General features: G+C 42.9%; 1 protein-coding gene across 7 annotated transcripts in view; it reads right to left on the bottom strand.

The window, feature by feature from the left end:
- TBCD (tubulin folding cofactor D) overlaps positions 1-13131 on the bottom strand; it is a 202786-nt gene that overhangs the window by 129136 nt on the left and 60519 nt on the right. The window lies entirely within an intron of this gene.

Here is a 13131-nt window from a genome sequence, read left to right as displayed (position 1 = left end):
TTAGAGCTGAAAATAAAATGTCTAAATAAAAATTTTTTAATAAAAAATGGACGTGGAGCCTTGCCTCATTCTAGATACAAGCACTACCCACCAAAAGATAGCCTGAACTAAAAATCCATCTTGTTAACAGCTGCATTTCAGTAAGATATTATTTTCTGCTGTTTTGATCAACTTTGTACTAAGAATTAATTCTTTAAAAACTCAACCTGGAAAAAACGTTAAATACACAGCACCTTATAGCCGTACAAAATGTAACCAAGTTTCCACTCATAGACAGCCTCTTGTTGAAGAGACATGATAGGGAGGTCAATAAAAGATCCTTAAGCACAGAAATACATTACATTAGGAAAAAATTCTCTGGGAAAAGTAAATGGAAATATGGGTTCAAGGAGACGAAGGATAAAATTCCTATAAAGAACTCGTCTAAGCGTTTTTTTTTTTATTTATTTTTTGTGAGGATGATTAGCCCTGAGTTAACATCTGTCACCAATCCTCCTCTTTTTGCTGAGGAAGACCGGCCCTGGGCTAACATCCATGCCCATCTTCCTCCACTTTATATGGGACACCACCACAGCACGGCTTGACAAGCAGTGCATTAGTGTGCGCCCGGGATGCAAACCCCAGGCGGCCGCAGCAGAGCGCACGCACTTAACCACTATGCCACGGGGCCAGCCCCATGCATTTTTAAATGGAGGATGAAGAATTTCAAATGATTATGATACCTGGATTCCACTGGACTCTATATTTAAAAGAGTGACGCACAAGTTTTATTTTAAAATGACATTATTCAGGACAGCAAATAATATGCTTTGCAACACGTTAAATTTATATAAAACCACTGATATCAACTCATAAAAGGGATGCAGAATTTGTCACAATTCCTTTAAGGTGTACAGGAGGCTGCTGTTACCAAGTGCCTCTAAAGCACCAAGGTGGCCATGTGAGGCCCTGGGACCCAATCCAAGGTGTGCCTTCTGACAACCACATGCCATTAACCCAAAAGGTACGCTGTTACAACGCAAAACCGATGAACACGCGTGCAGCCTTCACTAGCACTCCTGGATTCTTCTATCTCTATACACCAATATGTTTTGACAAAGAACAAAAATAGGATACCTCTACCTTCCGCAAGTCAACACCCTGCAGAAAGCAGAACCATACATCAGAGGCCGTGCTCCAGGCTCAGGACCTGAGGTCTCGCACTCTACAGACAAGCTCTCATCTCGTGCTTTACACATGCAAGAACACAGACCTTTCATGTCAAGGGCCCAAAGATTCTGAGAACTGTATGTTTTATAGCTCACCCAAAAGCATCTCAAGGGACAAGAAGAGGAATCAGAGACAGTTAACGACGGCAACAGTGCAGGCTGTGAGCCACCTCGCCACCAAGGAGACGCTCACCTCCAAGCTCACGGGGAAGGCAGAGACCATTGCTGCCTGTGGATTTTCGCTGCGGAACTGTGTGCACCTGCAGCGTGAAGACTGACCCCTTTGCAAACTCCACCCTCCTGATACAATTCCTCCAAAGGTCACAGGCAACACAAAAGCCACAGGAACCAGTAGGCCCTTCGTTTCTTTAAAAGCACAATGGAGTCCTAGATCTGTGTAACAAAAAACCAGTCTTGCTAATTTTTTAACTGTACTACCTTTCTGCATTCACATATGACCCAACTTAAGAGCTTAAGTTTCTAACTTACATACAAAAAGTGATAAACCCTCAAAAAGTTAAATACGGAATTACCATATGACCCAGCAATTCCACTCTTAGGTATACACCTAAAAGAAATGAAAATGAGGACTCAGATACGTGTACACCACTGTTCATAGCAGCATTATGCACAATAGTCAAAAGATGTAAATAACCCAAGTACCCACTGACAGATGACAGATAAAAAAATGTGGACTCTCCATACAAAAAAAAATTATTCAGCCATAAAAAGGAATGAAGTTCTGACACATGCTACACGAATTAATCTTGAAGATATCATGCTAAGTGAAATAAGTCAGACACAAAAGGACAAATCTTGTACAACTCCCCTTATATGAGGTCCCAAGAGCCAGCAAATTCATAGAGGCAGATAGATTAGTGGTTACCAGGGACTAGGTGAAGGGAATGGGAGGTTAGTATTTAATCAGAACAGAGTTTCTGTTTGGGATGATGAAGTTTTGAAAATAGATAATGATAATGGTTGTACAACATTGTAAATGTAGTTACTACCACTGGATTGTAGACAAAAATAGGCAATATGGAAAATTTTTGTTACATATATTCTACAATGTTTTTTAAAAACAACATAATGTATCAAAACCATTGAATTATATACTTTAAACAAGTGAATTAAATGTTAGGTGAACTATATATCTCAATAAAGCTGAAAAAAAATTTTTAAAAGGATCCTTGAATTCACATTGAAGGAAAAAAATGCTGACAATAACCTTTCTAAACAGTCTTACCAGGGGCCCATGGTGATCCACCCCCATCACCAGTTTTTTTTTTTTTCGTGAGGAAGACCAGCCCTGAGCTAACATCCGATGCCAATCCTCCTCTTTTTTGCTAAGGAAGACTGGCCCTGGGTTAACATCCGTGCCCATCTTCCTCTACTTTATATGGGACGCCGCCACAGCATGGCTTAACAGGAGGTGTGTCGGTGCACGCCCGGGATCCAAACCGGTGAACCCTGGGCCGCCACAGCGGAGAGCACACACTTAACCACTTGCGCCACCGAGCCAGCCCCCTATCACCAGTTTTAACCTTTGACCAAAATGCCACACTTGTTAGGGAGGGAGGGCAGGGGTGGGGTGTTAAATGAAGCCTGAACACACACTTGCTTAAGGAGAAAAACGTTTTAATACAGAAAGACAGAACAAGCACTCCATGTACTAAGTCAAAGGTGTCTTGCTAGGTCCTCACTTTTCTTACAGACTGGAATGTCCAACAGCTCAAAACTGCACAAAGGTTGAAAATCAGGGAAGCATAGGTAATCAGGAGAAGGGAAAGTGCCCAGACTGCGCCTGGAGCTCAGAGAGTAGGACCCCTCCCAAGGAACTGAGGCACACGGGCCTGTGGGCAGAGACAAGGTCAGAAAAGGTCAGTGCTCTGCAAACTGCCAGGCTCCACCCACAGGAGCAGGCTGACCCCAGCACCCCGCAGCGGCTCCACCAGCGGGGAGCACAGCAGCCACACCAGTGCAACCTCTTCCAGGGTGATGGGAATGCCTCTGTGGCTGACTTTGGCTCAAGGACCTCCCCACGCCTTGCCAAACCTCTTCCTTAGACCACTCGGCCCTCAAGGATCCCACCACCACCCACCCCCGCCCCACAGTACTAGCGGTCAGACAGTGGCTCTGCCAGTCTTCTCGGATGCCCCCCCCATTTGTCTCTCACAGGCATTTCCCTAATAAAATCCCCGCACATTCAATCCTGTCTTGGCACTTGCTTCTTCTCCGAAGACCCAGACTAGTGCTAACACGCTGTTCAAATGCTAGCTTTTGGATGATGTCACAGAACATGGCAAAGTAGGGAGCTCCACAAATCAGACCCTCCACCAAAATAACCACTAAGCTGGCAAAAACTGACAGAATGAACTTTTTCAGAACTCTAGAATCTAATCAAAAACTTATAACAACCAAAGAAACGCTTAGTGAAGAAAGACGCTACTAAATTTCAGCATTTAAGGAAACCTCTGTTAGGTCACTGGCTAACTGATGACATAACGCAACAGAGACCTCAGTGACCAAACACAACAAGGAATACAGTCTTTGGAAAAAGTCACTAAATAAATGGATGACTAGTTTTCAACAGGCAACAACAGCAAACACCTAGGGAGGGAGAGGACCTGATTTCCAGAGTTACCACATTATAATACTGAAAATGTCCAATTTTCAACAAAAAAATTACAAGGTATACAAAGAAGCAGAAAGTTATGGCACGTTCACAGGAAATAAAGAAATTGACAGAAACGGTCCCCGAGGAAGCCGAGACATTGTCCTTACGAGACAAAGACTTCAAACTGTTTCAAATATGCTCAAAGAGCTCAAGGAAACCAAGAGAACAACGTCCGAACAAATATGGAATGTCAGTAAATAGACAGAAACTGTAAAAAGAGACCACACAGGGGTGACGTCAGCATCATGGCAGAGTGAGCTTCCCCCACTGAACTCTCCCCCTCTAAGACACAACAAAAAGACATTCGTATTTCAAAAGAAGCTATTCACACAACACAGGGTACGTCTGAGGCACCCAGGCAGCCAAAGGCTGAGGTGCTGGAATCCACAGAGAAAGTGGAAGGAGGTGAGAGGAGCTCCCTTCCTTCCCCAAGGACTGCGACCCCTGAGACTGAGACCACGCGGCTCTCAGAGAGTGGGGAGGGGCGGCTCTCCACAGGAAAGCCGGCACTCTCCAAGACCCCTCACAGCCCATGGGGAATCCCCCTACAGAGGGAGCAGAACTGTTGTGAAGGTATTTTCGACAAGCCAGCCCCTCAGGAGAGCAGAGAGCGACAGTGAGGTGAGAAACCTCCGGAATCCAGAAAGGGAAAGTAGGTGCACCTCCCCCACCCGCCTGCCTGTCCGGCACGTCAGCACAGTGGCTGTGCAGTCTCAGTACAGCGGCGCTTCAGCTCGGCCCTGGCCCCAGAGGTGGCGGCTCACCAAAGCCCTGGCACCCGTGGTGGTGGTGCGCCCACACCCCAGCCCCAGAGGCAGTGGCCCCCAGGCACTGGGGCACCAGCAGAAGCAAACCCCCAGCACCGGCAACACAACCATGCTCCACTCCCAGAGGCAGCAGCCCCCAGGCGCCCAGGCCCCAGCAGCAGCGGCGGCGGCATGCCCATGCCCCGCCACCAGAGGCAACGACCCCCAGGCGCCTGGGCCCCACGAGCGGTGGCAGCGTGCCCGTGCCCTGCCCCCAGAGGCAGCGGCCCCCGGGCACCCAGGCACCAGTGACGGTAGCAGCGCACCTGCACCGAGGCCCCAGAGGCAGCAGCCCCCAGGCACCTGGGCACCAGCGCCGGTGACCCCCCAGAGCCCAGGCCCCACCAGCGGCAGCAGTGCACCAGCACCCAAGCCCCAGAGGTGGTGGCCCCCCCGGCACCCAGGCATCAACAGCGGTGACCCCACAGTGCCCCAGCCCCATCAGCAGTGGGGTGTGCCCACACCCCTATACCAGAGGCGGCGGCAGCTCAGGCCCCACCGAGCCGAGCCACAGCTCCAGCTGCTCCGGCTAGACCATGCCACAGCCCCAGCTGCTCTGGCTCGACTGTACCCTGGCCCCAGCTCCTCTGTCTCGACCACCTCCCAGCTCCAGCTGCTTCAGCTTGGCTGCACTCAGGCTCCAGATGACTTGGTGCCAGCAACTTCGGCCCACCACACTCCAGTTCCAGCTTCTTCAGCCCAGCAGCGCTCCAGCTCCTGCTTCTTCAGCCCAGCCATGCTTCAGCTGCAGCTGCTTCAAGCCACTCACACCCGGAGCCCCAGCTGCTTCAGCCTAGCTGCACTCCAGTCCCAGCTGTTACCATGTGTCACCCCTAGCAGCCTTGGCTCAGCCACACTTCAGCTCAGCCGCGCCTCAGCTCAGCAGGGGGCTGACCAGAGCACATGCGCATCAAGGCAGACACAGAATACACAGCCCTTGACCCCCACCCAGTGGCAGCAAGAGGAAACTGCGACCATATATTTTCACTATGAGGAAAAATAAGCCAACACTGACAGGCACTATGCAAAAATATATTAAATCTCCAGACCAAAAGGAAAATGACAAGCACCCAGAAATCAACCCCAAAAGCACAGAAACGTATAACCTTAATGACAGAGAATTCAAAATAGCCATCATGAAAAAGCTCAACGAGGGGCTGGCGGTTAAGTGCGCACTATGCTTCAGTGGCCTGAGGGTTGGCAGGTTCGGAGCCTAGCGCGCACCGACGCACCGCTTGTCAAGCCATGCTATGGCGGCGTCCCATATAAAGTGGAGGAAGATGAGCGTGGATGTTAGCCCAGGGCCAATCTTCCTCAGCAAAAAGAGGAGGATTGGCATCAGATGTTAGCTCAGGGCTGATCTTCCTCACAAAAAAATTTTTTTTTAATTAAAAAAGAATAAACTAATTAAAAAATAAAAAATCTCAATCAAATACAAGAAAACACAGATAGACAATTCAACAAAATCAGGAGTTTCTTCACAAAAGAGACTGAAACTATAAAGAAAAACCAATCAGAAATCTTAGAGATGAAAAACACAATAGACGAGATAAAGACAAACCTGGAAGCCTTAAGCATCCTGGCTGACAATATGGAGGAAAGAATTAGCAATATTGAGGACAGCAATGCAGAAATGCTCCAGAGGGAGGAGGAAAGAGAACTAAGACTAAAAAGAAATGAAGAAACTCTCCAAGAAATATCCAACTCAATTAGGAAATCCAACATAAGGATTATAGGTATTCCAGGTAGAATATCATAGGGAGAAGAGAGGGAAAAAGCAGCAGAGAACTTGTTCAAAGAAATAATAGCTGAGAATTTCCCAAACCTGGGGAAGGAGATGGAAATACTAGTGAATGAAATAAACAGATCTCCTAAACATATCAACATGAAAAGACCCTCTCCAAGGCACATAGTAGTAAAGCTGGCAAAAGTCAATGACAAAGAAAAAATATTAAGGGCAGCTAGACAAAAACAAAAAATAACGTACAAAGGAATTCCTATCAGGCTCTCAGCTGATTTCTTGACAGAAACTTTACAGGTTAGGAGAGAGTGGAATGACATATTCAAAATTCTGAAGGACAAAAACTTTCAGCCAAGAATACTCTACCCAGCGAAAATATCCTTCAGATATGATGGAGAAATAATAACTATCCCAGATAAACAAAAGCTAAGGGAGTTCAATGCCACAAGATCCCCACTACAAGAAGTGCTCAAGAAGGCCCTCATCCCTGAGCAAAAAAAGAGAAAGAGGATTCAAAGTTTTGAACAAGGAGGAAAATAGGTTGACAAAACCAGAAAAATTGCAGCTCTCTATCAGAATAGATTAGCAAACAATTATAAAACCAAAGATCAAGGGAAGGAAAACACCAAAAATAAATATAAGCTCATCACTTTAAATACAAACTCACAACACAAGAAAGAATAAGATGTGACAAGAATAACTTAGAATGGGAAGAGGAAAGGGATCAAATCAATTTAGTCTAAGGGAATAAGAGGCCATCAAAAAACAGACTATCACATCCACGAGATTTTTTTATACAAACCTCATGGTAACCACTAAACAAATGATTTGAACAGAGTCACACATGATAAATAAAGAGAAAATTAAGAGAACCCCCATACAGAACTACCAAACTGAAGTTCGAAACACACAGGACGAGAAACAAAAGAAATGCAAAAGAACCGGAAAATGAGCAATAAAACAGCAACAATAAGCCCTCATATATCAATAATTATCCCAAATGTAAATGGACTGAACTCTCCAATCAAAAGACATAGAGTGGTGGGTTGGATTAAAAAACAAGACCCAGCAATATGCTGCCTCCAGGAAACACATCTCAGCTCTAAAGACAAACACAGGCTCAGAGTGAAAGGATGAAAGACAATACTCCAAGCTAATGACAAACAAAAGAAAGCAGGTGTTGCCATACTTATATCAGACAAAGTTGACTTCAAGATAAAACAGATAATGAGAGACAAAGAGGGGCAATATATAACAATAAAAGGGACACTCCACCAAGAATACATATCACTTTTAAATATATATGCACCCAACACAGGAGCACCAAGGTACATAAAGCAACTATAAACAAACCTAAAAGGAGATATTAACAACAACACAGTAATAGTAGAGGATCTTAACACCCCACTTTCATCAATGGATAGATCATCCAGACAGAAAGTCAATAAGGAAATAATGAACTTAAACGAAAAACTTGACGAGATGGACTTAATACATATATATGGAGCACTCCATCCAAACACAGCAGATTACACATTCTTCTCAAGCACACATGCAACATTCTCAAAAACAGACCATATGTTGGGAAACAAGGCATGCTTCTATAACTTTAAGAAGACTGAAATCATAACAAGCATCTTTTCTGACCATAACGCCACGAAGCTAGAAATCAGCTACAAGAAAAAAACGAGGAAAGTGACAAAGTTGTGGAGATTAAACAACATGCTACTAAACAACTAATGGATCATCAGTGAAATAAAAGGAGAAATCAAATCACATCTGGAGACAAATGAAAATGAAAATACACCATAGCAACTCATATGGGATGCAGCAAAAGCGGTCCTGAGAGGGAAATTCATAGCAATAAAGGCCCACCTTAACACACAAGAAAAAGCCCAAATAAGCAACCTCAAACTATGCCTAACAGAATTAGAAAAAGAGGAACAAACAAAGCCTAAAGTCAGCAGGAGGGAAATAATAAAACTCAGAGCAGAAATAAATGAAACTGAAATCAAAAAAACAGTAGAAAGGATCAATGAAACAAAGAGCTGGTTCTTTGAGAAGATAAACAAAATTGACAAACTCTTAGACTCACCAAGAAAAAAAGAGAGAGGGCTCAAACAAATAAAATTAGAAATGAGAAAAGGAGAAATTACAACAGATACCACAGAAATACAAAAGATTATAAGAGAATACCATGAAAAACTATGCCAACAAATTGGACAACCTAGAAGAAATGGATAAATTCTTAGACTCATACAACCTCCCAAAACTGAATCAAGAAGAAATAGAGAACCTGAATAGACCAATCGCAAGTAAAGAGATGGAAACAGTAATCAAAAACTTCCCAAAAAATAAAAGTCCAAGAACAGATGGCTTCTCTGGAGAATTTTACCAAACATTCAAAGAAGATTTATTAGCTATCCTCAAACTACTCCAGAAAATAGAGGAAGATGGAACACTTCCCAACACATTCTACAAGGCCAACATCACCCTGATACCAAAGCCAGACAAAGATAATACTAAAAAGGAAAACTACAGACCAATATGCCTGATGAACATAGATGCAAAAATCCTCAACAAAATATTGGCAAACCGAATACAGCAATACATTAAAAAGATCATACACCATGATACGTGGGATTTATACCAGGGACACAGGGATGGCTCAACATCTGCAAATCAATCAATGTGATACGCTACATTAACAAAACGAGGAATAAAAACCATATGGTCATCTCAATAGATGCAGAGAAGGCTTCTGACAAGATCCAACATCCATTTATGATAAAAACTCTCAACAAAATGGGTATAGAAGGAAAGTACCTTAACATAATAAAGGCCATAGATGACAAACCCACAGCCAACATCATACTCAAAGGGGAAAAACTGAAAGCCATCCCTCTGAAAACAGGAACAAGACAAGGGTGCTCACTCTCGCCACTCTTATTCAACACAGTACTGGAGGTTCTGGCCAGAGCAATTAGGCAAGAAAAAGGAATAAAAGGAATAAAAATAGGCAATGAAGAAGTAAAACTCTCGCTGTTTGCAGATGACATGATATTATATATAGAAAACCCTAAAGAATCTACTGGAAAACTATTAGAAATAATCAAGAACTACAGCAAAGTTGCAGGGTACAAAATCAACTTAAAGAAATCAGTTGCATTTCTATATACCAACAACGAACTAACAGAAAGAGAACTCAAGAAGACAATCCCATTTACAATTGCAACAAAGAGAATAAAATATATAGGAATAAATTTAACCAAGGAAGTGAAAGACCTATACAATGAAAACTATAAGACATTACTGAGTGAAATCAATGATGACATAAAGAAATGGAAAAATATTCCATGCACTTGGATTGGAAGAATAAACATAGTTAAAATGTCCATACTACCTAAACCAATCTACAGATTCAATGCAATCCCAATCAGAATCCCAAGGACATTCTTCACGGAAATAGAACAAAGAATACTAAAATTCATATGGGGCAACAAAAGACTCCAAATTGCTAAAGTAATCCTAAGAAAAAAGAACAAAGCTGGAGGCATCATAATCCCTGACTTCAAAACATACCACAAAGCGACAGTAATCAAAACAGCATATTACTAGTACAAAAATAGACACACAGATCAATGGAACAGAATTGAAAGCCCAGAAATTAAACCTCACATCTACGGGCAGCTAATCTTTGACAAAGGAGCTAAGAACATACAACGGTGAAAGGAAAATCTCTTCAATAAATGGTGCTGGGAAAACTGGACAGCCACATGCTAAAGAATGAAAGTAGACCATCTTCTTTTGCCATACACAAAAATTAACTCAAAATGGATGAAAGACCGGAAGGTGAGACGTGAAACTATAAAACTCCTGGAAGAAAATATAGGCAGTACACTATTTGTCATCAGTCATCAAGGGATCTTTTCGAAGTCCATGTCTACTCAGATGAGGGAAATAAAAGAAAAAATAAACAAGTGGGACTTTATCAGATTAAAGAGCTTCTACAAGGCAAATGAAACCAGGACCAAAATGAATAGGCAACCCACCAGCTGGGAAAAAATATCTGCAAACCATATATCTAACAAGGGATTAATCTCTATAATATATAAAGAACTCATGCAACTGAACAACAAAAAAACAAGCAACCCGATCAAAAAATGGGCAGAGGAAATGAACAGACACTTCTCCAAGGAAGATATACAGATGGCCAACAGGCACATGAAAAGATGTTCAACCTCACTAATCATCAGGGAAACGCAAATCAAAACCACACTAAGATATCACCTTACACCCATTAGAATGGCTATAATCACCAAGACAAAAAACAACAAATGCTGGAGAGGCTGTGGAGAAATGGGAACCCTAATCCACTACTGGTGGGAATGCAAACTGGCACAGCCTCTATGGAAAACAGTATGGAGATTCCTCCAAAAATTAAAAATAGAAATGCCTTATGATCCACCTATCCCACTACTGGGTATCTACCCAAGGAACCTGAAATCAACAATCCAAAGAGGCTTATGCACCCCTATGTTCATTGCAGCATTATTCACTATAGCCAAGAAGTGGAAGCAACCCAAGTGTCCCTCGAATGATGAACGGATAAAGAAGATGTGGTATATAGGTACAATGGAATACTACTCAGCCATAAAAAAAGACAAAATCCTCCCATGTGCAACAACATGGATGGACCTGGAGGGTATTTTGTTAAGCAAAATAAGCCAGACAGACAAACACTGCATGATTGCACTCATTTGTGGGAGATAAACCAATACACGGACAGAGAGAACTGTTTGGTGGTTACCAGGGGCAAGGGGGGTGGGGGTTGGGCACAAGGGGTGAAGGGGTGCATTTATAAGGTGACTGACAAACAATAATGTACAACAAAAATTTCACAATAAAAAAGAGAGACTCCATAGAAACTGACACAGAGGGCACCACCAGGCAGGCGTGGCCAGCCATTCGAGTGAAGATCACGGAACAACTTATGACATTTTATGTCTCAGTTTTCAGGCAACAGCCTGACACTTTCGTTTACGACACCAACACCCACATACTCTCACGTCGGCTGCTTATGATCAGCGGATGCTGCTGACATCCTAAGCTATCACGGGGGGCACAAACACGCCAGCCAGGCTCAAGCATGAAAAGCAGAGAGAAGGCTCTAGTCTCCCTCAAGTTGAACTGGAGTTGGCACCACACAGGCAGGGATTTCATCTCCATCCAAGACACACTTACACACTCTCACACATTCTCACTCACACACATCTATTTTCACAAATAAATGTGTAAGTCACTTAGGATGGAACAAAAGATTAAATAAAACCACAGAGGTAAATCTCTGTGACTCTGGGATAGGCAATGATTTTTAGCTATGACACCAGAAGCATAAGCAATAAAAGGGAAGACTGATGAGCTGAACTCAACAAAATTTAAAACTTTGGTACATCAAATGACACCACCAAAAAAGTGAAAAGACAACCATAGAATGGGAGAAAATATTTACAAATCATATACCTGATAAGAGAAGGTATATGACAAGAAGAATACATAAAGAACTCTTATAACAACAATAAAAACACAACCCAATTCTTTAAATGAGCGAAGGACTTGAATAAACATTTCTCCAACAATGGCCAACAGGTACATGAAAAGATGCTCAATATCATTAGTCAGTAGGGAAATGCAAATCAAAACCACAATGAGATAACACTTCACACCCACTAGGATGACTATTATCAAACAAACAGGGCCGGCTCCGTGGCTTAGCGGTTAAGTGCGTGCGCTCTGATGCTGGCGGCCCGGGTTCGGATCCCGGGCACGCCCCAAGGCACCACTTCTCCGTCCAACCCGAGGCTGAGTCCCACGTACAGCAACTAGAAGGATGTGAACCTATGACATACAACTATCTACTGGGGCTTTGGGGGGAAAAAAATGAATAAATAAAATCTTTAAAAAAAAAAAAAAAAAAAAACAAACAGAGAAAAATAAATGTCGGAGAGGATGTGGAGAAACTGGATCCCTCATACACGGTTACTGGGAATGTAAAATGGTACAACCATTTTGGAAAACAGTTTGGCAGTTCCTCATCAAGTTAAAGATGGAGTTACCATATTATCCAGCAATTCCACTCCTAGGTCTACACCTAAGGGAACTGAAAACACAGCCACATAGAACCTTGTACACAAACGTTCATACTGGCGTTACTCATAAGAGCCAAAAGGTGAAAACCCAAATGTTCGTCAACTCATGAACAGATAAACAAATGTGGTCTATCCATACAATGGAATATTACTCAGCCACAAAAAGGAAGGAAGCACTACTGTTACATGTTACAATATGAATGTGAAAAAAATTACACCAAGTAAAATAAGTCAGACACAAAAGACCACTCTTGTCCAGAAAGGGCAAATTTATAGAGACAGAAAGCAAATCAGTTGTGGGCTGGGGCTGGGAGTGTTGAGAGGAATGGGGAGTCAGTGCTCCTGAGCACAGGGTTTCTCTGTGGCACAATGAAAATGTTCTGAAATTAGATTATGATGATGGCTGCACAACTCTGTAAATATACTATAAACCACTGAATTGTACACTTTCAATGAGTGAACTTCATGGTATATAAATTATATCTCAAGAAAGCTGCTACAAAAAACGAGCAGAAAGAGTAAACAGGAACCACGGGGCTAAGAGCTCCCC

Source organism: Ceratotherium simum, chromosome 16, assembly GCF_057802395.1.
Source record: "Ceratotherium simum simum isolate JZ-2026a chromosome 16, ASM5780239v1, whole genome shotgun sequence".
NCBI lineage: Eukaryota > Metazoa > Chordata > Mammalia > Perissodactyla > Rhinocerotidae > Ceratotherium > Ceratotherium simum.
Note: the sequence above shows the minus strand (reverse complement) of the source record. Positions and strands in the feature narration are given on the sequence as shown.